Below are 26477 nucleotides of genomic sequence, written 5' to 3'. Positions count from 1 at the left end.
CTCCAGCACTGCACTCCTGGCTTCTTTGGGCTCTGGGGACCAAGCTCGGGTCCCCGGACTTGTGCAGTGTCACTTCCAACCAAGCCATCTGTGCTAGTTTGAATATGCTCATCCCATGGGGAGTGGCACTATCAGGAGATGTGGCCTTCTTAGAGGAAGTATGTCACTTTGAGGTCTCATAAATATGCCCAAGTCTGGCTGTAGAATCTGAGCTCTTTCTCCTGCACCATGCCTGCCTGGATGCTGCCGTGTTCCCACCTTGATGATAATGGACTGAACCTCTGAACCTGTAAGCCAGCCCCAACTAAATGTTGTCCTTGTAAGAGTTGCCTTGGGGGCTGGCAAGATGGCTCAGCAGGTTCAAATCCCAGCAACCACTTGGTGGCTCACAACCACCCATAATGAGACCTGACGCCCTCTTCTGGTGTGTCTGAAGTCAGCTACAGTGTACTTATGTATAACAATTTAAAAAAAAAAAAAAAAAAAAAAAAAAAGCCAGGCAGTGGTGGCCTTTAATCCCAGCACTTGGGAGGCAGAGGCAGGTGGATTTCTGAGTTCGAGGCNAGCCTGGTCTACAGAGTGAGTTCCAGGACAGCCAAGGCTATACAGAGAAGCCCCGTCTCAAAAAAAAAAAAAAAAGTTGTCTTGGTCATGGTGTCTCTTCACAGCAATGAAACCCTAAGAAAGATGCCATCTTTCCAGGCCCTAATTTTAGTTTTTAACAGGTTTGTGTTACATGGTTTGTCTTAATTGCTGGGGTTTCAGCCCCACTTTTATCATGTGCCTGAGGCAGGGCTCAACCCACACTCCAGCCCATCCCTGTACTTATTCACAGGGAGCGTGCTCGAACTCGAGTACAGTTGCTTTCGGTCCCTGCCCAGAGCTCCCCAGTTTGTCTCTACTTACAGTGGTCATATGTCTGTCTTTCTTTCAGCAGTAGCATATCCCCACAGTGGTAGTCTGTCTGTCTTTCAGAAGTAGTATATCCCCACGCCTCTGTCTGTCTTTGTGTGTCCGAGGACAATTTTTTTTTATTTCTTTTTTTTTTTTTTAAGATTTATTTATTTACTATATGTAAGTACACTGTAGCTGTCTTCAGACACTCCAGAAAAGGGAGTCAGATCTTGTTACAGATGGTTGTGAGCCACCATGTGGTTGCTGGGATTTGAACTCTGGACCTTCGGAAGAGCAGTCGGGTGCTCTTACCCACTGAGCCATCTCACCAGCCCCCAAGGACAATTTTTAAGAGTTGATTCTCCCACCACATGCTTCCAGGGACTGAACTCAGACTTAGCTTCAAGCTCCTTCATCGCTGAGCCAGCTCACCAGCCCCTGATGCTTTTGTTTTAGCCTCCATGAGGTCCCTGGAGTGACAGATCTGGGTAGTAGTTACAGAACTATCCCAAAGAAACTTTCTTAACATATCTACTCAACAGAGAGTGTGTGTTCATCCAGCGTGACAGCCTGATAATCCACACACCAGTGTGGCTGGTGACCCAGCTCTGCTGCGCCACCCATGCTGGATCCTGTCCATCTCCTAGCTAAACATCAGTACCCTCTGACCAGCAGCTGGCTTCCCTCAGGCTCTGGGAATCCCTGCTCTGCTCCCTGGAAGCCACCTGTTGTGATACACTGAAGGGAGCGCAGGGGAAACCCTGCCTCTGGAGAGTTCGGCCTCTGGCTCGGGGCTCTCTGTCTGCCTTTTTCCTGTTCTGCATCTTCCACACCAGGGCCCGGGTGACAACCTAAACTCTGAGAAGGACAGAGGGTGCGCCTCTTCCCCTGCACACAGCTAGAAAGTTGGGCTTCGTATTAGTCTGCCTCCATCCAATCTCACGGCCATTGTGCCGCAAAGGAGGCTGGGAGGCAGCTCCCGGTGATATGTTAAAGTTTGGAAAGAGATTCTGGGTGGGTGCATGTCATCTACACTCTGAGGGCAATGTGGGCTTGGTAAGGTTGGAAATGGCCTTTTCCTTTGTGTATCTGGGAGTCCGTGTGCACGTGGCCATCCCTGGGGACCAGGGATCAACCCTTACTCCTCAGCCTGTCCATCCTTTTGAGTCATTGAATTTTTGTTATATCACCACTCCTGTCTGCTTCTGCTTCTTTGGGTGTCTGAGTCCGTGTCCTTCTGTCTGTCTCACACTCCTTTGCTCACTCTGGGGGGAGGCAGTGAGTGCTGCCTCATGGGTGAAGAGAGTCGATTCTCTCTTCCCACTATGTGGTTCTGGGGTTTGAACTCCGGCTGTCAAGCCTTAGCTGCAAGCTCTTTTACCAGCTGAGCCATCTCACCAGCCCCATCTGTACTTGGTTTTGCCTCCAAACACGTAGGCAAATGTGATTTGAGCTTCACTGATGACTCTGTAGATGTCACCCAAAAAACATAATCAAATTGTGTCCCTGGCTTAGGCTCTCGCTGCCCCTCAGCTTCCTAACCAGGAATTCTGTCTCTTTCTCTTCTCAAAAGCAGACATTAGCTGTCACCCAGTTCTGCTTCTGGGTTGGTTGCCACTGGCATCTCACACATTACTGTCAACCTTCTGGGGTTGCACAGCCTGCTATGTTCATGTCTGTGAGCACACAGCACCTCCTGACGTGAACGTAACCTGGAGAGGAACCCGGAACAGCAAGGAAGTTTGAGGCTTAGCCTCTGGTGTCTGCGTGATCTGGGCTTGATGTAACAAACTCTCCTCATGCTGAATGGCCACCAGTGTGCTGTGCTGGACCTGACAGTAGGGTTGAGGGGCGATGAGTTCCTTTTTTTTTTTTTTTTTAAAGAGACAGGGTTTCTCTGTATAGCCCTGGATGTCCTGGAACTCACTTTGTAGACCAGGCTGGCCTAGAACTCAGATCCCATCACCTCTGCCTCCCAAGTGCTGGGACTAAAGGTATGTACCACCATGGCCTGGCTATGATGAGCTGTTTCTTAGACCAGGAAGTGAGCCGTCCAAAGCCAGGTATGATAGCTGGAATCACAGTACCCAGGAAGCTGAAGCAGGGGGTTTCTATGAGTTCCAGGCCAGCCAAGACTATCTGGATAGACTCTGTTTAAAAACAAGATAGGTGTGTGTGGGGGGGGGTAATTCCAAAGTGATGAGTTTATTAAAATTTCTAACTTTGGTCTGGCAAGGTGGCCCATTGGGTAGAGATGTTTGTTGCCAATACCAACAACCTAATTCCAATCCTTGGGACCCACATAGTTGAAGAAGAGAGCCAGTGCCCTCAGACTGTCCCCTGATCTCCACATGTACCCCACCATACATGCAATCAGTATATAGTTTGTTATTGTTGTTTCTTTTTAGCCAGATGTGGCACGTACTTTTAATCCCAGCACTCTAAGGGTAAAAGCAGACCACAGTGAGTTCTGGCCAGCCTGCTGGGACCCTGTCTCAAGAAAAGAAAAAAAAAAAAAGGCTAAACAAAACCTAACCACAAAAGGTAAGTAGAGGCTGTGGAAATGGGCGTGCACAAGGGCCACACAGCATTGTGCCTGGGAACATCCAAAGTCTGAGAATAGAACGAGTTATGTTATGATGTCACACTGTAGGTGGTGACACACGAGCCTTACAAGGGACAGCTGATTCATCTGTATTAACCTTGACAGTGGCTAAAATTATTTTTTTTGTTTTTTTGTTTTTTTTTTCTTTTTGGTTTTTCGAGACAGGGTTTCTCTGTATAGCCCTGGCTGTCCTGGAACTCACTTTGTAGACCAGGCTGTCCTCGAACTCAGAAATCCGCCTGCTTCCACCTACTGAGTGCTGGGATTAAAGGCGTGCGCCACCACGCCTGGCTAAGAAAATTGTTAAGCAGAAAGAAAAAAACAAAACAAACAAACAAAAAACAATGTGGTGACCCTGAACCCCTCTGAGAGGATAATCTCTCCCAGTTTGTCAGTTTTTTTTCCTACATTTTCGTGTGTTTATTCTATGTGCACGTGGGTAGGTGCGTTAGTGCAGGTGTGCCATGGAACGTGTGTGAAGATCAAAGGACAACCTGTGGTCAGTTCTCTTCTTCCGCCACATGAGTCTGGGGATCAAACTTGGGTTGTGAGACCTGGCAGCGAGAGACTGATTGTCGGGCCCCTTCACCAGCTGCCACACCCTTATGCTTTAATTACGGAGATGGAGCAATGACAGAGCAATGACAGGAGCTTAGTACCTGCCTGGACTCAGTCAGTCCCCAAACTAGCAAAACTGTGTGTGTGTGTGTGTGTGTGTGTGTGTGTGTGTGTGAGAGAGAGAGAGAGAGAGAGAGAGAGAGAGAGAGAGAGAGAGAGAGCACAAGAGAATAGGGGCTGGAGAGATGGCTCAGCAGTTATGAGCACTGACTGCTCTTCCAAAGATCCTGAGTTCAAATCCCAGCAACCACACAGTGGCTCACAACCATCCGTAATGAAATCTGACCCCCTCTTCTGGTGAATCTGAAAATAGCTACAGTGTACTTAGATAATAAATCTTTAGGCCAGAGCAAGCAGGGCTAACCAGAGTGGGCAACCTTTATTCCCAGCAACCACATGATCGCTCACAACCATCAGTATAGCTACGATATACTCATATACATAAAAATAATAAAATAAATAAATCTTTTTATTTTTAAGTTATAAAATAGGAGCTGGAGAGATGGCTCAGCGGTTAAGAGCACTCACTGCTCTTCCTAAGGGCCTGAGTTCAGTTCCCAGCAAGCACCCTGCAGCTCACAGCAGTCTGATGCCATCTTCTGGTGTACAGAGCACATGTAGGCAAAGCACCCAATACATAAAAGATATAAGTTTAGGGCTGGTGAGATGGCTCAGTGGGTAAGAGCACCCGATTGCTCTTCCAAAGGTCCGGAGTTCAAATCCCAGCAACCACATGGTGGCTCATAACCATCCGTTACAAGATCTGATGCCCTCTTCTGGAGTGTCTGAAGACAGCTATAGTGTACTTACATATCTTTTTAAAAAAAGATATAAGTTTAATAACAATGGCTACCTCTGGTCTAAGTGAAGCAAATGGGGAGAAAACTTTTTCTTTATGTTTGAGTGGGGTCCACGTGCACATGAGAGCAGGAGCCTGTGACATCAGATTCCCCGGAGCTGGAGTTACAGGCGGTTGTGAACCGCCTCACGTGTGCTGGGAACGTCTACGTGAGCAGTACCCACTTCTAACTATTGAGTGACATCTCTCTCCGTCATCCTTCAAACCCCTCTCTGAATGAAGAGTTCGGCCACATTAAGGGCCGGGGGTTCTCCTGTCTGCATGAACCCTGCACTGGGTTACAGATTGGTGCTGTTACGCCTGGCTTTTCATGGATGCTGGGATCAAATTCAGGCACATCTCACCAGCCCACTAATATATATTATATTTTTAATATATAATTAAAGGATGCTGCACTTTTTTCATCTGAACGCATGAAGCTCTTTCTGTAGACAGGACGATTGCCTCAGCTCGATTCCCCAAACTTGAATCGTGAGGCCAAAGACCCATGCCTCCCTCCCACAGAGCTTGCCGCCTCCCTGTCACCTGCATTCTCCCTGTGGGTGGGGTACCATTTGGTTAACTTCTTTGCTAGTTTAGACAAGCTGACCATCACCAGAGCATCAGCGAATCCCAGAGCACTCTTTTGTGAGACAATTTTGGATGTGGGAATGTCTTACATAGGCTTGGAATTCACTATATAGATGAGGCTAGCCCTGGACTTGTGATCTTCCTGTCTCTACCTCCAAACCACTAGAACTTCAGGTGTGTGCCACTGTGCCCAGTGCATGCCTAGTAAGGTCCCGAATGAGGTGTCAACAGACAGCTGTCAAGGCCACCAAGTCTAAAAAATATAGCAAGCTTTCTAAATGTCAACTCGTTTAAAACTTTGTCACTTTAATGCAGAACCATTATAGTAACTGTCCAAAGGGCAGGCTATTAACATGCTGGGCTTCTCACACCAAGAGTGTTGGGAATTTATCCTCCATCCCTTGACTTGCTGAGTCCACATACATAAAGTATCATCACTTGTCTACAGATCCCAGAACTCAGCAAACGCTAACGGGACCTGCTAACGGGACAGGATGCTCCCGGTGACCCGAAGCCAGCACAATTGGATTTTGGTGATGTCCCTCCTTGCAGTTGGCCAGGAAGGAACCATTTCTCATTGATTACCTCTCATGGCTGCTCAGACTCCCACGTTTCAATGTCATCTCGACAGTGGGAGGAGAAGGGGATCCGGAAGGGCTGAGAGAGCTGGGGACCACCTCGACTAAAAGTAGACAGATCTGCAGACCAAGCCCATTGTGTCAGAAAGAAAAAGAGAGGGGAAGGAAGATTATTGCGTACTTATGATTTTACATAATTTTATAATTATTGTTGCATCTTGTTATTTTGAGGTAGTTTCACTATGTGGCGCTCATTGGCCTGGAACCCTATGTAGATCAGGCTATCTATCGTTTGCATCCTGAGCGCTGGGACTAAAGATATTAGACATCAGGCATACTGGGCAAACACTGCCTGCTGAGCCACAACCATGGGCTCCTAAGGCATCATGTGATGCTTACTCAATGTCTAGCCTCCTAAATCCCCGTGGCCACGCCCCAAGGAGGGGACTCTGAATGGAGAAGGTTCTTGAGGGGTTAGCAGCCAGGTCTCCACCTCGACTAAGTGACCTAGGCCGTGCCCCCCTAGCTGGGTGGTCAGGAGGAAATGGCCCGGTGTTATGACAAATCTCCCACTTCCCCTAATGCCTGGTACACAAAGGGACAAGTGTGCTGATGTGCCCCACCTGCTCTGCCAGCTGGCCTGGTGCACCTGATCCTCAGAAGCCCTTGAACTTTCTAAGTTGGGCTGCACAGATAACCCTCTTCCCATTGTTACTGATCCTCATACCCCCCCCCACATACACACACATACACACCTGCTGTGTACCCAACAATGTCACTTGGGCTCTAGGTGGACTCCAGAGGAATGGCCCATGGCAGTTCTGCCCTTAGGCTAGTAGGATAGTGCAATGGAAAATTAACTTTAGATAAATAAATAAAATATGCTACCCGCTCTTCTGGAGGATGTGGGTTCAGTTCACTGCACCCACATAGTGGCTCTTAACCACCCATGACTCCAGGGAATCAGAGATCTCTGGTCTCCTCCACATGCAGGCGCACAAGCACACACACATGTGTATGCCTGTGTCCAAGGGGGTACACACATGCACACATACACACACGTACGACACTTGTATGCCTGTGCCCAAGTAGGCCAGTTGAGAGCCTCAGAACCCCTGGGTCTGGGACAGTAGTGAGCTGCCGTGACAGTAGTGAGCCGCTGTGACAGTAGTGAGCCGCCTTGTGGGTGCTGGGATATAAGCCCAGGTCCCCAGCTTCTCTCTGGTCCCAGGTTTTACTTTATACTGTCAATGTCTTCATTTTAATAAATATACTATGTTATACAGGATGCTGGTGTGTGGGGCAGCTGGGAGAAGCCTTGCCATCCATAGTAATGCCCGAACTCTAACAGTAGGGTCCGAATCGTTTTGTTTGGGCTTCTGTGGTTTGGTTTTCTTGGTAACCCAGGCTTTATTTTCCTAGACCTTGGCCTCAGGCCCCCACATGCACAAGGCAAGCATTCAAACACAAAGCTACACCCAGCCTTCTTCTTTTTTTTTTTTTTTCTTTTTTTAATTTGTAAGTAGGATTTCTTTGGATTGCCCACCTGGCCTTCAACCCACCTTGAGTTGACTTGACTCCATCTTCAGGCCTCTGAGGCACCAGGCACACATACAGGCAAAACACCACACACACAAATCCACAAAAATGTTTTGAAAGAAGGAAAAAGTGGCCCTGGACAATTCCAGTCTTCTGACCTTTATCTGTGTCTTAGGATCTAAAATTGAAATTGTTTTAAGTAGGCACCCAGTGGGGGCCCCTCTTCCAGCTTCAGGTGTACCCAACTTAGAGGGCCACCCCTCTGAACCAAAGGTCTTCCATTCTGTTAAGTGTGTCAACTGATTTCCTCATTTTATCCTCTTCTGGCTTTTTTTTTTTTTTTTTTTATTCTTTTTTGTGGAGGGCAGAGACGAAAGAAGTTTGGCTGCCTGGGTGGTTTTGCTTAGAAAAAGGTTCTTTCTCCTCAGGGAGGAAGAACAAGACGAGGAAGTAGCCAGCGCCTGCACCCACACCCCGTAACAGTTCCTCAGTGCCACCAGGATGCCAGCTGAGGAATGGACATTCTGAGGACACTGGACATTCTGACGGCTTCTCTTTTGGTGGGCGGAGGGAGGGGATAGGAAAAGGCTGCTCTGTGGCTCCCCACGTGACCTGTCCTTAGTTCAGATCCTTCCTTTGTGGAGCCAGGCCTGGAGGATGGCTTCTGAGGCAACCCCCCTCCAGTAGCATAGCCATGCTATCTAGGATTGGCGATGACCCCACCCAGGGTTTGGGCTTTTCAGAAATTCTTACATTGTTAAAATCGTCCCCCTCCCCACTTAGATGCCATGACGGGTGGCATTTCCCCAAAGAAACTGGCCAGCCCAGCCTGATGCTTAAAGAACGTGGGGCTTCTTTCTCTAGGACAGGAGTAGCCAGGGTTTTTAGTTTTGAATCTGTAAAACTCCGTCTGGAGTTGGAACACAGCTGAGCTCCGTGAGAAAGTAAATTCTCCAGATCTGTCATTACCACCCATTGTAATGGTTTTATAGGAATCACACACACACACACACACACACACACACACACACACCAAAAATAGCTTGTTTGTGTTTAAGAAGGAATACCGGAGCAAGCTATCAGAAAGAGAAACATTTTGACGTTTTCCCCAGTCAGCTCTGAAGCTGATTAAATAGTGTTGGGTCCAACGAACTCTGTTTTTTATATTTATCTTATTAATTCCTGCGTGTGTGTGTGTGTGTGTGTGTGTGTGTGTGAGTGTGTGTGTGAGAGTGTGTGTGAGAGTGTGTGTGTGTGTGAGTGTGAGTGCGGTGCACATGTCAGGTGCACGCGGCCATCAGATGAGAACTTACAGGAGCTGGCTCGCTCCTCCTCTTCTGTGGGGCCTGGGGATGGAGCTCCCAGTCTTCAGGGTTCCTGCTAAGCTTCCTGAACCGCAGAGCCATTTGCCAGCCCTGTTTTCATTTTTGATTTATTGTTTGTTTAGATTTGGTTTGGTTTTGTTTGAGACAGGGTCTTGCTATGTAGACCAGGCTAGCCTAAAATTTTTAGCACTCCTCCTGCCTCAACCTCCTAAATTTAGAGGTTACAAACATGGGCTACCATACCCCACCAAGCTCAACTTAAAAAAATAAACGTGTTACCTGCCCCTAGAGGCTGCAGATGTGGCTGCTGTGTAACATGTCCGTCAGTAGGTGGCAGTAAGGAGAGAGGCTATGTCTATGCTCAGTGTTCTGACACTGCTATGAACATCTGATTGATTGGTATAGCTGAAAGGGGGAACCTGAAATGACCACTTGTCTAGCTCCAAGCAAGCCCAGACAAGCTCCCAAGATGGGGAACAAGCTGGAGACCAACTAGAAAGACCCCACTTGGGACCTCGGGCCTGGGCAAAACTGAGCCCAAGACAGATAGATGCCTTTCACAAGGGGCCACTTGTGCGGGATGGATGGGGAGAAGCCTGCGATGAGCAACAGGCTAGATCCAGTGCTTTGAGTTGGTCCACCCCAACATCTACCCCATGGATAAACTGCTGAAGTGCATGAAGGGGCGTGACCTACAGATCCAAAACTACAGGATCTCCATGACACAGGAACACAGCAAGATATCCAAGAGAAGTCCCAGTAAGGATCCAGTACTGATAGAGTAGCAGACATCAGAGGCCTCCTACCAGACAGAGGGACACTCAGATCAGAGACACCCTACCTGCCCTTGGGGGTTGGAGGTGAGGTGGCACAGAGTCAAAGACACAGACTCCGGGAGCGATGAGAAACTCTTCAGCAAGCTCCTTTAATACCCTCCGCCCCACTGGTCCAAGAAAGCATCTCTTCTGCACCAGTAACCGTTGGTCTCTCAGGCAGTCCTCAATTAGGTCCTCCTGCAGGAGATGCCTTTTGGCTGTGGGCTCCCCCCACCCCGGCATTTACATAGAGATGGCTCAGCAGTTCCTGCTACATTTCCACCCTTTTGTTTTTAGACTGACAGCCTGGTGGGAACCGGGGTGGGGGTGCCGTTGTTGACCCCCACCTCAGAGGATTCCCAGTATGCCACGCCCACTCCACTGAGGTCTGCTTGACAGGCGAGAGGCCTGGAAACACTTACAAGGCAAAGGGTTTCAAGGAAACTCCGCCTCCTGGAACCTTGGCATTCTCATAACCCGTATACTCAAACCCCATCCCCATGTTAGTATGGTGTATGCTCTCTTTCAGTATTATAAGTGTCTTTAAAGATTGAATTTTATCATAGGTGAGCCTCCACCAGTGTTCCAATGTCCTAGAAAATCCTTGAAGTCAAGGAGCTTGGAATTCAGTAGGATTCAGTGAGAAGGTTGCCTATTCATTAACATTCAAATTTACTTCTAGTAAAGACCAGTGAAACAAATTAGGCATTACAAAGAACAGAGCTAGAATAGCTCAGGGTTAGTCTGCAGAGTGATTACAGAGGACAAGGAATACTCATTGGCCTAACAAATTGGCGGGTTTAACTATAGACTAGCTTTACACCTGGTAGTAAACAACACCAGCCTGGTCCCTGCCATCTTTTGTTGTATACAATCCTTTGTTTTGTGTCACTGTAACTCTGCAGATGTGTCCTGCCTGGCTTTTCTTGTTTGTTCTCCTGTATAAAAGCTTGATGCTCGATTTAGAAAAATACACTCAGATTCTACACGCTCTCTCACGTTGGTCTGTTTGTCATTTTGCCGAATCCTTGCTTATCTGCAACCGAGACCCGTTCCACGCAGATGGGAGACCCAAAAAGGAGTTGGTCTGCGGCACCAGAATACTGGACTGTGTCTGTCTTAGGTTGTGCCTGTCTTCCAGGATCTTACCCATCATTGGCTACCAGCCCTCAAAGAGACATCACTCCAGAGGCATGTCACACAAGGGGGAGATGAGGAACAGCCTACAGGGTGGTCCCATGGGTCTCTTCCATCCATGCTTTGATCACTTCCTTAGGGGGCCTGCAATCGGGATTTTCAAGAGCCATCAGCACATGGAGGGCCGCACAGATACCCTGGTCTCATCGAGGTTGGCTGTGTTCTCCCTCAGCAGCACAGATTAGTCAAGGAATTTATCTGACCAGGCACCTTCAAGACATTGAGCCAACTGTTGTCGGGCTTCAGTGGTGTATATACATGGAAAGGGGTTAGGCAGATTGAGTGAAACCTAGGGTCGAATGCCAGCAGAGACATGTCCCTAAAAAGGCTGGCTCTCCTGCCAGTAAGTCAGTCTGTTGTGAAATGTGGATGGCTTGATAAAGATGTTGATGTAGTACCTCCTGTTCCTATAGCGCCTCGGCTGACTTAGAGACTACAGCATTGGTAGTCTCTGCCATAGTTGCTGTCTGGGTCAAGGCAACAAGCTGTTGTTGCCCTGGCAACACCTGCAATGATGGCCGCTGTAATACCAAAATCCCTCTTTGCCCAGTATAGGGGTTGTGAGTCTGGACCATCAGAGTGACGTCATGAAAGTAGGTGGCATTTACCACAGGCATCCAAATAGTGGCTGGTTCCCTCATGTGAGTTTCTGGGCAAAACTCACTTTAATCCGGTCTGGGTTCATCCTGAGAGGCGGCCTGGCTAAAATGGAATGCGCGAGAGGAAAATGGAAGCCTAGACAAATTTCTGATCAAGGCTCCAAATTTTAATAACCAAACTCCATTTAAATAACATGGAAAGATCCCCAGCCCCCTCCTAAGTCTTTGAAGTTGCCGGCGGCGGTCAGATCATAGGGGGGTCCAAGGATCAAGGCAGGGACGAATGTCTGTTGGCATAGGTGGTCCAAGGATGCTGCATTCTGGGAGATCGGGGGGGGGGTGTCCTCTTGGTAGGCGGTGGAGACACAGCAACTCTCTAGTGGGTTTCAGCGCCTGTAGGGGGCTGGCGATTTGAAGGAGAGTGATTAGTGTAACAGCAAGGTAGGCTTGGTGGCAACAAGGAGCTGGGAGACCCCAACACCGTCATCAGGATAACGTCGTTGAATACTCCATTCAGCAGGTGGTCAGGAGACATTTCTCATTAAAGTGGTTAAGGCTGTCTCTGACACAGAGGTACTGGTGACCAGAAAGAAAAAGGGAGGTTGGACAAAAACTGGGGTGGCTTTCTAGCCGACCTGGTGGCCAGTGGTCACATTCACGGGGGTTGTCCCAGCCCACATTTTCACTGACTGGTTTATGTGGAAATGTGAACCATTAAAGAGACGGCCACCTTTTAGGTGAGCGAGGGGGCATAAATTAAGACAGAGGGGTCATGTAAGTCCCAATTGTTCATAATGGGGTTCATAGAGGAATCAAATGGGATCCCTGTTAACACAGGGAGTAATACTGGAAGCACCAGATGAGATGAGCCTCCTCATGCCAAGTGTGAGGTTAGATGACAATATCAGATAATCCCTAGTACAGGCTGGCAGTGTTCCCAAGGCATACAAGTCCCATGAGAGTGGGCATTTGAGGGGACCCTTGGACAGCAAGGCAGGAGTGGATGTGACATGCTTCGGGGATCCTTTGGGGATCTGTAATCAGGAAGGGGAATATCAAGTTTTATGTCTAAGTTAGATGACCATAAAAGTCCCCTGTCGTCACAGTGTGTAGCTGGCTACAAGGGCTGGTGGAGGAGACACTGGTGGCAGAGCAGAGAAATTCCTCCATGGGCTAGGTGCCTTCTAATCGTGTGGTAGTGACTGCGTGCATGAAGGGTAAACCCAGACTCCCATTGGAAGAGAAGAGAAGAGGGTGGGCTCAGAGTTAACTGCCACAGGCGAAAGAGGGGGGGCACCAAAGCCCAGAGCTCATCGACACCGCCCCCCAGAATGAATAAAAATTAATAAACAGAGTACCTACATTATATCTCCACACCCCAGTCTTCCTCCGGCTCCTTCTGGGCTGTGGCAGGTAAGCCTGTCAGAAGTAATGCTATGGTTGTATTCCAAATTAGCCTGACTCTCAGCTAAGTCATGCTATGCAGACCTACAGTTAAGAACATGGCGGGGGCCCTTTCCCCTGGCTGGCAGCAAGGAGGCCGCACGATGCCTGGAGTTACTGTAAAAGACGTTAACCAGCAGGAGTTCGTCAGAGCTCTGGCAGCCTTCCTCAAAAAGTCCGGGAAGCTGAAAGTCCCCGAATGGGTGGACACAGTCAAGCTGGCCAAACATAAAGAGCTTGCCCCATATGACGAGAACTGGTTCTACACATGAGCTGCTTCCACAGCACGGCACCTGTACCTCCGAGGTGGTGCAGGGGTTGGTTCCATGACCAAGATCTGCGGAGGACGGCAGAGAAACGGTGTCAGACCCAGCCACTTCAGCAGAGGCTCTAAGAGTGTGGCCCGCCGGGTCCTCCAAGCCCTGGAGGGGCTGAAAATGGTGGAAAAGGACCAAGATGGGGGCCGTAAGCTAACACCTCAGGGACAGAGAGATCTGGACAGGATCGCTGGACAGGTGGCAGCTGCCAACAAGAAGCATTAGAACAAAGGATGCTGGGTTAATAAATTGCCTCATTCATTAAAAAAAAAAAAAAAAAAAGAACACGGTGGGGTCGAGCACCCCCTTAAGGGGGTTATACCAATCGTCATAGGTCTGGAGGTACATGGCCCATTGCTTCAATATAAGGGGAATCTGGGCCACAGTCGTTGGCAGCTTTTCTGATTAGTGCCAAGTCTGCCAGAGGAGTGGGAATCCAGGGTCTGGTTGCCACATCAGGGCCAAGACTGACAGGGAAAACCTGAGGAGAGTGAGACCCCGGAGAAGAGCAAGTCCAGAACGAGGGACGGGCATCACAGGAGCGACCACAGCAGGGGTGACCACTGGAGAGCAAAGTTTCCCTTGATCATGCCAGGAGTAAGATGAGGGTACCTCCAATGGGGGGTTGCAGACCTGGGCCAGGGGACGGCTTGGAGCCCGAGGGCTGGAGCAGAGGCGAACTCATCCTCATCACTGAGATCATCCTGTTTGCCCAGAGAAAGTGGGACGGGGTCATTGATGGAAAGGTGAATGTTAGCCTGGTCCTGCAGTGTTTGTTATGGGCAGCCACTGCTTCTCCTGGGGATGAACTCTTAAGACTGGTGATGACTGCAAGGAGGATGGGGACAAAGGGAGGGGTAATCCCAGCCTGTACCTCGAGCTTTCGAGCAAGGAAGAGAACACGCATCCAGAGATCAGGGTCCCACATGTTCTTTGGGGACATGCACCCTCCTTCCAAAATTGGTCCAGATCCTGAGTCTTTTTTTTTTTTTTTGGTTTTTTGAGACAGGGTTTCTCTGGGTAGCCCTGGCCGTCCTGGAACTCACTCTGTAGACCAGGCTGGCCTCGAACTCAGAAATCCGCCTGCCTCTGCCTCCCAAGTGCTGGGATTAAAGGCGTGTGCCACCACGCCCGGCTTTTCCTTTTTTTTTTTTTTTTTAATTGAGATTTTATTTTTTAATAATTCTGTGTGTTTCCACCTCCCAAGTGCTGGGATTAAAGGCGTGTGCCACCACGCCCGGCTTTTCCTTTTTTTTTTTTTTTTTAATTGAGATTTTATTTTTTAATAATTCTGTGTGTTTCCACCTCCCAAGTGCTGGGATTAAAGGCCTGCGCCACCAGGCCCGGCTGCCCGGCGTCTTCTTAAGGGGCTATTTTTTCTGCCCAGCTCTTCAGAAAGTCTTTTTTTCTTCAGCTCGGACTGGAACACTAGGTGACACCCACCCCTTACTACCCATCAGGGCTGAGTTTCAGACGGATACCTGCGGTCTGCTTACGTTTGCCTAGAATTTATACACGTGTAAGAATATAAATACACACGCATACACACACATATAATTTCTACAGTGATGGGTATTGAACACAGTCTATTCTACCCTTAAGTTATTTCCCCACCCCACCCCACCCCCGCCCGGCTCTTTGAAATTGTGCAACCATGTCTCCCTATGTTGTCCAAGCTGTCTTGAACTTTCAATCCTCCTGCTTCAGCTTCAGCCGAGAGTACGAGTTGAACCACCAGACTCAGCGCTGCCTCTTCTTTCTCCCCACCTTCCCCTCCACTTCCCTGTCTTGAGTTTAGTTTTTTGAAGATTTATCTATTTTTATTATTGTATATGTGTGTGGGTGCAGGTGCCTGTGGAGGCCAGAAGAGGGCACCATATCCCACAGAGCTGGAGTTACAGGAAGTTGAGCGTTTCCCGGTGGTGTTGGCAGCCGGAACCAAACTTGCTTGCGATTACTGTTGCATCCCGTGAACTGAATGCAAGAGAAGAACCCTCCTCCAGCACTCTAGTACCCATGAGGCTGAGGCAGGAGGATCAAAAGTTCGAGGCTAACCTGGGCTACTCCGATGATGACTCCTTGCCAATTTAACTGGATCTGGATTCAAGCAACAAAGGATCTGCTGAGGACACCTGGGAGGGATTTTCTCCATCCCTTTATTGAAGAGGGAAGACCCACCCTATATGTGGGCGGCACCATCCAGTGGCATCCCGGACAAGGGAAGCCTGAGCCGGGCAAGCTCTGCTTTACTGGTGCTGCAGTTAGCCTACGCTGCCATTCTCGATGTGGAATCCATTCTTGCGGACTGAGCAGCTTCAGGGTTCTCAGCCTCTCCAGTGGGAGGCAGCCATTGTTGGGGGTCCTAGACGGTATTATGTAAGCCAATTGAATACACCCCTTTAATACAATCTCATTCTATTGGCTAACCCGGCTACGTAGCAAGACCCCATACCAAAAAACCAAGCAAGTGAACAAAAGGCTCTGCTTCCGAGCGTTCCTCGCGGTCCCCAGACAGAGGCTGGTTTCCAGTTCTTGTCTCCAGCTTGGGGCTGCATGTTTGCCTTCTCCACTGTTTGATTGATCACTCTCTGGGTAAACAGCAGCGGTGCTCGCTCAGGGGGGAGGGAGGCTTACTTACGTTCAGCGAGATTCACATGGGGTCCGTCACTCCTACATGCCCTGCCCCAGGTCATCCTGGAGACCCTTCTTCATGATCTCCCAGGATCCTTCCTGCCGCGCACAACCCCAGCTTTAGGGAGGTGGCTCGGTCAGTAAAGTGGACCTGAGTTCAAATCCCCAGCACCCATGTGAAAGCAGGGTACACACACACACACACCCCACCTGTGATCCTAGCACCAAGGAACAGGCGAATTCAGGAGGTCCACTGACCAGCCAACGTAGCCAAATCCATGGGCTCCGGGTTCAGTGAGGGACTCTGGCTGAAAGGATAAGGACTGAAAGCCAAGTCTGGTGGCGCTGGTCTTTAATCCCAGCTCTCTGGAGGGCAGAGGCAGGAGGATCTCTGTGAATGCAAGGCCAGCCTGGTCTACACTACAGAGTGAGTTCCAGGACAGCCAAGAATACACAGAGAAATCATGTCTCAAAAAAACCAACCAAGGACTGGTGAGATGGTTCAGTGGGTAAGAGCACCCAACTGCTCTTCCGAAGGTCTGGAGTTCGAATTCCAGCAACCACATGGTGGCTCATATCCATCTGTAATAAGATCTGACTCCCTCTTCTGGAGTATCTGAAGACAGTTACAGTGTACTTACATATAATAAATAAATAAATCTTAAAAAACAAACAAACAAACAAAAAAAAAAACAACCAAACCTTCCTGTATGTGCCCTGCGTGTATGCAATGCCTAGAGAGGCCAGGAGAGGGCATCAGATCCCCTGGAGTTGGAGTTACCAGAAGATGGGAACTGGCTGATATGGGTACTGAAAACCAAACCCCAGGGCCTAGAGAGGTGGCTCAGTGGTGGAGAGCACTGACTGTTGTTCCTGAGGTCCTGAGTTCAATTCCCATACAACCACATCCCACAACTATCTGTAATGGGATCCAACGTTCTCTTCTGGTGTGTCTGTCTGAAGACAGCTACAGTGTACTCTTGTATTTTAAAATCTAAAAAAGAAAAGAAAACCAAACTGCGATCCTTTGCAAGAGTATTTTGACCACTAAGCCATTTCTCAAGCCCTGTATACACACACACACACACACACACACACACACACACACACAGGTCTTTTGTTGAGACTTGGCTCACGTGTCCCAGGCTACCCTCAAACTTACACTGTACTCATGGATGAATCTGAACCCCTGACCCTTTTGTCCACACTTCCCAGGTGCTGGGGTTACATACCTATACCCCCATGCTAAGCTAACAGCTTCAAGTGTGTGTGTGTGTGTGTGTGTGTGTGTGTGCATTACATGCATGCAGTGCCCGTGATGATCAGAAAAGTGCATGGGAATCCCCTGGAACTGGAGTCACAGCTGGTTGTGAGCTGCCATGTGGGTGATGGAAGCCAAATATGGGTTCTCTGGAAGAACAGCCAGAGAGAGCTCTTAACAGCTGAGCCATCCCTCCAGCCCCAGCTTCAGATTTTGAAAAGAAAAACCAAATAACTCTGCAGGTCCCTTTGCAGTTTTGTCAGATTTCCTCTCAGGTAGCCAGCATTAGCTCTCAGGTAGCCAGCATTAGCTCTTGTATTCTGCTAGTTTGAATGTTTATTATTTCAAACTAGGAGGAGGGGTGCGGGTTGAAAATTGTTCCCTTCTTGGTAAGAGAGAAATAAGAATTTAGCAGAATTGTCAGAAGTAAGCTGTCATGAAAGAAGGAAAGGGCCATTCTTCTGACGGCTTGTCTCAAAGCTCTTGCTGTAGGCCAAGGAGACCCCGTGCCTCTGATGAGTAGCCCATGCCAGAGGAGATGCCAACTCAAACAGGTGAGCCCAGAGCTTTGGATGAAGTGTCGGGGGAGGAGTGAACAGTGAGTCAAGGAACCCTAGATGAAGCACTGGGGACTGGAATGCCATCTAAACATGTCTTTCCTGGTGACAAATGGCATCACCGGGTGAGATGGGACCATCGCCTTTCTCCATGTATATGTATATATTATGTATGTATATATACTGTAGGCATTTATGGGGGTGCTTGGAATCTGAGCTCCAGTCCTCTTGCTTACACATTGAGTATTTTCCCACCAAGCCATCACCCCATCCCTCTCCCCTTCTTCAGGAGCCAGTGGCTCTGTCTAAGAGATCCTGGAATTCAAAGGCACCTAACAACTGCCTAATGATCACAGGGTTTCCTGGAGTTGGCAAGCATGTCCTAGAAGTAAGTACCCTCCCTCTTTGTACAATATTGTAAATGTATAAAATGCTATTAATCAGCTGGACACGGTGCAGGCCTTTGATCCCAACACTGGGAGGCAGAGGCAGTCAGATCTCTGTGAGTTGGAGGCCAGCCTGATCTACAAAGCCAGTACAGGACAGCCAGGGCTCTGTTACACAGAGAAAACAAAAACAAAAACAAACAAAAAAGCCACTAATCTGTGCCTTCTAAAATGGTAACATTGACTCACATAAGAGCTCTTCCAGCAGACTCAGGTTCAATTACCAGCACCCACATGTTGGCTTACAACCATCAGTAACTCCAGCTCTGGGGGATCCAGTGCCCTCTTCTGGCCTCCACAGGTACTGCATGCATATAATATATAGACATACATGCAAGTAAAAATACATAAAATATAAATAATATAAAATGGTATGACTTAGGCTGGGCATGGTTCACGGGCAGAGTGCTTGCCTAACACGCACAAGGCCTTGGCTTTGAACTCCAGCAATTGCAAAAAGGAAAAAAAAAAAAAAAGAGTTAACTTTTACCTTACATTTTTTTGTATTACTATGAGCAAACTAGAGAGTCCCAGGAGAGTTTCCCAGGGTGACAAGGGGACTCTTCACAGCCTGATTCCCCTCTACAGGGCATCCCCAACTGCTGGAGAAGGTTCTAGAAGCACTTCTTCCTGGGCCAGTGGGGCGTGCTGGCCTCCACATCTACTTCCTCCCAGTCTGAAAGCAAAAGAAAAAAAGTCTACTGGGAAGTGTCTCAAAGCTGCTGTGGGTGAGCAGATGTCACCATAAAAAAAAAAAAAAAAAAAAAACAGTGGTTCTCAGGACAGCCAGGGCTACACAGAGAAACCCTGTCTCGAAAAACCAAAACCAAAACAAACAAAACAAAACAAAACAGTGGTTCTGCCCCCACTCCAATAATTCTCCAAGATTTCCAGCAAGACCATGTCTCCTTAACCCTTCACAAAATACCCCATGATGGGCCATCCAAAGACCTGTTACTCGGCTACTGTACTCCTGGAGCCAAGATACTATAAAGATTTGTTTATTTTATTTTATGTATATGACTACACTGTAGCTGTACACATGGTTGTGAGCCTTCATGTGGTTGTTGAGAGTTGAATTTTTAGGACCTCTGCTTGTCCCGGTGGGCCCTGCTCACTCAGGCCAATTCTGCTCACTCAGGCCCAAAGATTTATTTATTATTATACATAAGTACTTTGTAGCTGTCTTCGGACGCACCAGAAGGGGGCGTCAGATCTCATTACCAGTGGTTGTGAGCCACCATGTGGTTACTGGGATTTGAACTCAGGACCTTCAGAAGAGCAGTCAGTGAGTGCTCTTACCCACTCTTACCCGAACCATCTCACCAGCCCCCAAGACCCTATAAAATCAAGTGGCTCCCATCAGAGTTCTGGCTCAAGAAAAAAAAAAAAAAAAAAAAAAAAAAAGACGCTAAATCATCTTAAATCCCCATCTGCCCGAGACCCGCTCTGAGAAACACAACCATAAATATGTGTGGCTCTGTTGCCATTCACGCCGGAAACAACCGCGCTGTTGCCTGTTTTACTACCTATGGGCCAAAAAGACGACAGCAGGGATTTTTGGAACACTCCAGGCAAAGTTGCGAGCTTCCTTCTCTCCCAAGGGAGAGGCTGCTCTCTGGATCAGGGACGCGTCCACTGGGATAGGCAGGGCCCGAAGCATGGCCAGAAAGCCTGGCTGTGGCCAGGAAACCCAAAGACGGGAAAAACGCATCAGTGACACAGCCCTGCCTCTCCTCCCCTCCCCCGCTCAGGTTAGAAATATCAACAACATTCCTGCCCACTGTAATCAAATACTTACGCAAAAAGCTATGGAATGCGCAATAATTTGTCAGGCATCCTTTTAGCCCAGTCCACTGGAGCAAACTCTGCCCGGGCCCCTTGACCCTCGGAGAGGGTGCCCTTTGACCTTACTTGGACCTCTTTTATGCGAAGCTTCACTCTGACCAGATGGCTAAACTATCAAAGGATTTTATGAGTCAAAACTACTGCTTTCTCAATTCACAAGTTGCGGATTTCTATCGGTGTTTGTGTGACCGGTCTACAAGAAGCTTTAAATTGAAAACACAAGAGGGGGCCCCCGCAGCTGGGGCCCGCCTCCCCGTATTGTGTGTGAGCACCGGGGTTAGGGATGTTTGCAGAGAAAACAGCTGACACGCAGATGAGGACAATCTCAGCTAAATATTTAAAATAGCCATCAAGAAAAGAATGATTGATTATTTTTTTCCCTCCTCTGGTTCCACCCATGATCTTTTGTGGAGCTTGAGGCAAGCTCCAGTCTTGTGCAAATCAAAACTGCACCCTTTCCTCCTTTTAGCGAAGGCTGGTGGGCAAAATATAAAAATAATAAGAAAAGGGGCTGAGATATAACTCTATAAATAAAAGAGCCTGCTGCCAAACCTGATGATCTAAGTTCAAATCCCAGGACCCGCAAGGTGGAAAAAGAGAACTAACTCCTGAAAGTTGTCCTCTGGCGCACACACACACACACACACACACACACAAAATAAATTTTGATATAAAAATATTTCGGGCTGGAGAGATGGCTTAGCAGTTAAGAGCACTGACTGCTCTTCCAAAGGTCCTGAGTTCAAATCCCAGCAACCACATGGTGACTCACAACCATCCATAACAAGATCTAACACCCTCTTCTGGAGTGTCTGAAGACAGCTACAGTACACTTACATGTAATAAATAAATAAATCTTTAAAAAAAAAATTTCACAGCTGGAGAGCTTATTGCTGCTTTTGTAGAGGACACCGGTTTTGAGTCCCGGCCCCAACATGATGGCTCAGAAGCACTTGTGACACTAGTTCTAGGGGATCTGGTGCAATCTTCTGGCCTCTATGGGCACCAGGACTGCATGAGAGGAATAGATACATCCACACACGTTTGTATGTATGTATATTACATATACATATACATATACATAATCATATATATTGCAGTATTTACTTAAAATTTTGGTAAAAAGAAAAGGTTTCCAGCTTTGTTCAACATCTGAAGCTCTGTGAGTGTGTGTGTGTGTGTGTGTGTGTTTGCACATGCATGTGAGTTCACACACATTTATATGTATCTATATTATATATTATATATACATATATATACATGTGTACACACACACATATATATATACATACATACTTATGTATGTATATATAAATGCAGTATTTATTTAAAGCCTTTTCTGGTAAATAGAAAAGGTTTCCGTTCAGCATCTGAGGCTGTGTGTGCAAACGGCACAAAGGAGGGTCAGGGGGCAGTATGTGCATGCATAGGCCAGAGGACAATGCGAGGTGTCATCTTCCCTCAACCACTTCTCCATGATATTATTACAGGCTCTCACTATGTAATCCTGGATGGCCTCAGACTCACAGAGACCTGCCTCCCTCAGCCTCCCGAGTGAGTGCTGGGATCACAGGTGTACACCACCGTGTCTGGCCATCCATCTTGTGGTTTTGAGATGTGGTCTTCTGCTAAGCCTGGAGCTCATCGACATCCAGTCTTATATCAACCTGACCCAAGCTGGAGCTATTTGGAAAAAGGGAAACTCGACTGAGAAAATGTCTCCTACCAGATTGGCCTGTAGGGGGAGCCTCTGGTGCATTTACTTGATTAAAGATTGCTTGGGAGGGCACAGCCCACTTGGTGGGGAGACATTCCCGGGCAGGTGGTCCTGCATGAGCAAGCCAGGAGAAGCAAGCCAGTAAGCTGTATCCTCTGCATCAGCACCTGCCTCCCGGGTTCTGCCCCAGCCCTGCTTCCCCATCTCTACTCCTCAGTTGCAAACGTCTTGGCTTCTCTGTAAACTCGAGCAACTATGGAAGCAGGGAACAGAAGTGGCTTTCTTTCTAACACTTCTAATTCACCCAGGGTTTGTCCAGCCTTTGATTTCAGAGTTGACTCCGGGCTCTCAAGATTTCCTGACTGCATTAGAGAGGCCCCTTAGGGGTCAGAGGGGATTCCCAGGTCCCGGAATCAGTTAGAAGCAGAGACTCACACATGTGATGGTGTAGAGAAAGATGCCCTTTGCCGGCTCTCAGCCTGTGACCAGGGGACCGGATAATCCTAACTTCAGGGACACCAGCTTCATGGAGTTGAAGTTTCAAGAAGATCTGAGTGGTAAACAGCATGAGACATTTCTCAGTATGTTTCTGAGAGAGTTGGGGGGGAGGGGTTTGTGTGTGTGTGTTGGGGGGTGAGTGTGGAGGTGTGTGAGTGAATATGGGGTAATGGTTGGGGTGGATGTGAGTGGGGTGGGGGTGTGACTATGAATGTGTGTGTGTCTGTGTGTGTGTCTGTGTGTTCCTGTGTGAACCCATTTCAAAGGTAATAAAACTGAGGTGTGAAGGTATTAATAGTTTATCCTATATGCCAATTATATTTTTTAAATGAGTCCCAAATTGACTTTTTATATTATTTATTTTATTTAATTTTATTTTTCCTCTTCCCTTTCTCCCTCTTGCTCCAGCCCCACTTGCTCTGGCCCATAGGGTTGTTGGTTTTTGTTTGTTTGTTTGTTTGTTTCTCATATTTCTTACGGATGGTTGTGAGCCATCATGTGGTTGCTGGGATTTGAACTCATGACCTCTGGAAAAGCAGTCAGTGCTCTTAACCGCTGAGCTATCTCTCCAGTCCACCAATCATATTTTTAAAAGAGGCTTCTTTTTAAAGATTTATTATTTATTTTATTTTACACGTATGTGTGTTTTGTCTGCATGTACACCAGATGAGAGCGTCAGATCCCCTGCAGGTAGATCCCTCAGGAGCCACCATGTCGTAGATGCTGGGACTCCAGTGCTCTGGAAAGGCAGCCTGTGTTCTAAACCATGCTAGAGCCGTCCTCAGCCCTCAGATCCCATCTTTAAAAACGAGAGACAACAGCGCTGGATGGAGAAATGGCTCAGCAGTTAAGAAAGGATTGGGGTTCGAGTCTCAGCACCTAAATGGCAGCTCACAAACTATCTAACTCCAGTTCTGGGGACTCCAACACACTCAGACAGACATACATGCAGTAAAAACCCACCAGTGGGGAAGCAGGGCTGGGAAGGTCACTCAGTTGGAAAAGAGCTTACTATGCAGGGGGGTGGAGTGTACAGGACACCTTCGACATACAGTACGTGCTTGAATGAAAATGTCAAGAACTGGGCCATGCCAGCCTTCAATCCCGGCACCTGGGAGGCAGAGGCTCAAGGATCGCTGAGTTCGAGGCCACCCTAGTCTACAGAGTTCCAGGACAGCCAGGGCTGCATGGAGAAAGCCACTTGCAATTCTGATCTTGCCTTTGCTTCTCAATGCATTGCTTATTTTCCGGAGCTGGAGAGATGGCTCAGCGGTTAAGAGCACTGGCCTCTCTTGCAGAAGATCCAGCTTGGCTCCCAGAACCCACGTGTAGGCTTACAACCATCTGTAACTCCAGGAGATCTGACGCCCTCTTTTGACTTCAAAAGGCACCAGGCTCCGATGCGGTGCCGACATACATGCAGGCGAACATGAATACTTGTGAAATAAAATAAATACTTAAAAAATAAAATCTGTTTTCTTTTTACATGTATTTAATGTATATATGTGAGTGTGCCCAGATGGACCCCAGCCAGCCATGACATGGAAGTGGAGGTCAGAGAACAGCTTGTGGGAACCCGTTCATTCCATGTTTTTCATGCAGGTACCGGGATCAAAGTCAAGTTCTCAGTCTTGGCAGCCCCAGCTTCACCTCATGAGCCATCGCCATGTCCCCATCCCACTGTTAACAAGCACATCTGAGCCAGAAGGTAGTGGCACACGCCTTTAATCCCAGCACTTGGGGGGCAGAGGCAGGCGGATTTCTGAGTTCAAGGCCAGCCTGGTCTACAAAGTGAGTTTCAGGACAGCCAGGGCTATACAGAGAAACCCTGTCTTGAAATAAATAAATAAATAAATAAATAAATAAATAAATACCAGGCACATCTGAGTCACTCAGAATCTGAGGGCATTAATGTTCATAAAGCCGCTGTGCATCTTAGAATATGTGTTTATATATATGTATATATATATGCAAATCTTATACATAGATGCATATATACACATATACATACATGATAATTATACATATACAGGTACATATATATATGCAATATACACATATACATGTATGCACATATACACACATATATCTATATATCTGTATCTATATCTCTATATCCATATCTATATATATATATATATATATGTGTGTGTGTGTGTGTATGTGATTTCATGTAGTTAAGGTTGGCAACAAATTTTTAAGTAGCTGAGTGTTGTTTTTTCAACAAAATTTCTTTTTTTGTTTGTTTGTTTTTTCGAGACAGGGTTTCTCTGTATAGCCCTGGCTGTCCTGGAACTCACTTTGTAGACCAGGCTGGCCTCAAACTCAGAAATTTGCCTGCCTCTGCCTCCCAGATGCTGGGATTAAAGGCGTGTGCCACCACCGCCCCGGCTTCAACAAAATTTCAATCGTTAATTTTACCAATGAAGACTCAGGAGTCAGATGCTGGGGTGAAAGCCTGCTGGCTCAGAGAGTCGGAGGAAGCACCCAGCTGACCGTCCTCCTCAGCCGGATGTCCCAGAAGCAATGCCTCTCTCTCCCTCATACCTTAGCAAAAAACCTCCTACAGTCCAAAGGTTCCTCCCTTCTACTTCCTGTGTCTCTCTATCCGTCCTTCTGACAGCCTTGTACTCTCTATGGTTTTTTTCTTAGTAATCCTATGTTCACTTCCTGTCAACCGGTTGCCTGTCCTACCTCCTGACCGAAGGTTGACTTTATTTAATCCTGTTTTCAATTTTCAAGCGGAAAGCTCTTGAGTTAAAGGTGTGTGCTAAGGCTGAGCCACACCACAACTAAAAACAGATTTTTCCAGTAAATAACACAATCTCGGGGTTCACAGGATGATCCCAGCCTAGGGTGACCATAGTTGCTTGTCCTGCGACCTCCAGTTTCGCTGCGGGGATTATTGGTGTGCGCTATCATGTCTGATTTATGCAACACCGAGGATCGAACCCAGGGCTTTGTGCGTGCTATGTAAACAGCGACAAGTCCAGTACAGCACCGCACCGCACCGCACTCACCCCGTCCCGCAGACGTTTAAAGCCCAGGAGGATGTTATGAGCAAGGAGAAGGTGAGCTGAGCTGAGTTGGTGACTGCAGCAACCCTCCATGAGCGCCTCCATGGTGGGAAGAGAATCCTTCCATTTTCCTCTGTTTTCACTCTTGGGGAATCATCTGAGTGTCTGCCCTTGAAAACAGTACGCCTCACACCACAGCCAAGTAGTGGCCATCGCAACCCTCAAAGATCCACGTCCACTTCTTTAAAAGATGGAGAGAATGAAGCCTTGAATCACCAGGTATGTCCCTAAACGTGAGCTGAGGGCCCCACTATTAAAAACAAACAAACAAAAACGTCGTGCCCATAGGTGTCTATTTTTACTTCCAACAGTCCTTTCATGGTGCCCAGAACTGAACCAGAGCCTTGAGCACACTGGGCAAGCACTCCACTGAGGAGCTGCACCCTGTAGTGCCTGTGGTGTTTCATGCACAGGTCTACAGCCACGGGACGAACCTCTCATGTCACGAGCTGCCATGACTACCCGTTGCTATTTGGGGCATGAGATGGTCAAGCATAAAGTTCACCACAGAAGGCCCCGAAGCTTCTCGAATCTCTGGCCCCTGAAAAACAGCCTCCCTGTAAGTCAGTGTGAGGTGAGGGGGCTGCCCTCAGGGCAAACTGTGAAGTGGTACCTGCATCCTTGCGGGCCTTGGCTTGAACACTTTGGGCTGGCAGATGAACCATGGCTCAGCTGGGCCCTGACCGCCAGGGTCTCAGCTTCAAGGCTAAGCTGGAGGCCTCTGTACTGTTGCTGGGATCGGACACACCCCTGAGACAGTGTTGAGGGGCAGGCGGTCAGGGATTCCCAGGTGTGCCTCTCTGGTCCTGTCACAGTTTTCTGGGAACCAGAAGTTTCACCCTCAGGGTCACCTGCTGTGATGGTCTGAATATGATCCACTCCAGGAGTGGCCCTGTTGGGAGGCAATGCCCTGTTGAAGTGGGTGTGGTCTTGTTGGAGTGAACGCGGTGCTGTGGGCGTGGGCTTTAAGATCCTCCTCCTAGAGCTGGGCATGGTGGTACACGCCTTTAATCCCAGCACTCGGGAGGCAGAGGCAGGCAGATTTCTGAGTTCGAGGCCAGCCTGGTCTATAGAGTGAGTTCC

General features: G+C 48.1%; 1 non-coding gene and 1 pseudogene across 1 annotated transcript; both read left to right on the top strand.

Annotated features, from left to right (window-relative positions):
• Positions 1-9266: 9266 nt before the first annotated feature.
• LOC115063736 lies at positions 9267-9401 on the top strand. Its single transcript, XR_003843616.1, has one exon. It is a non-coding gene; the product is annotated as a small nucleolar RNA SNORA17 (small nucleolar RNA).
• Positions 9402-13128: 3727 nt separating this feature from the next.
• LOC110319313 lies at positions 13129-13615 on the top strand (annotated as a pseudogene).
• Positions 13616-26477: the final 12862 nt, after the last annotated feature.

This window comes from Mus pahari, chromosome 3, assembly GCF_900095145.1.
Source record: "Mus pahari chromosome 3, PAHARI_EIJ_v1.1, whole genome shotgun sequence".
Classification (NCBI taxonomy): Eukaryota; Metazoa; Chordata; class Mammalia; order Rodentia; family Muridae; genus Mus; species Mus pahari.
This window is presented reverse-complemented; position numbering and strand designations above follow the sequence as displayed.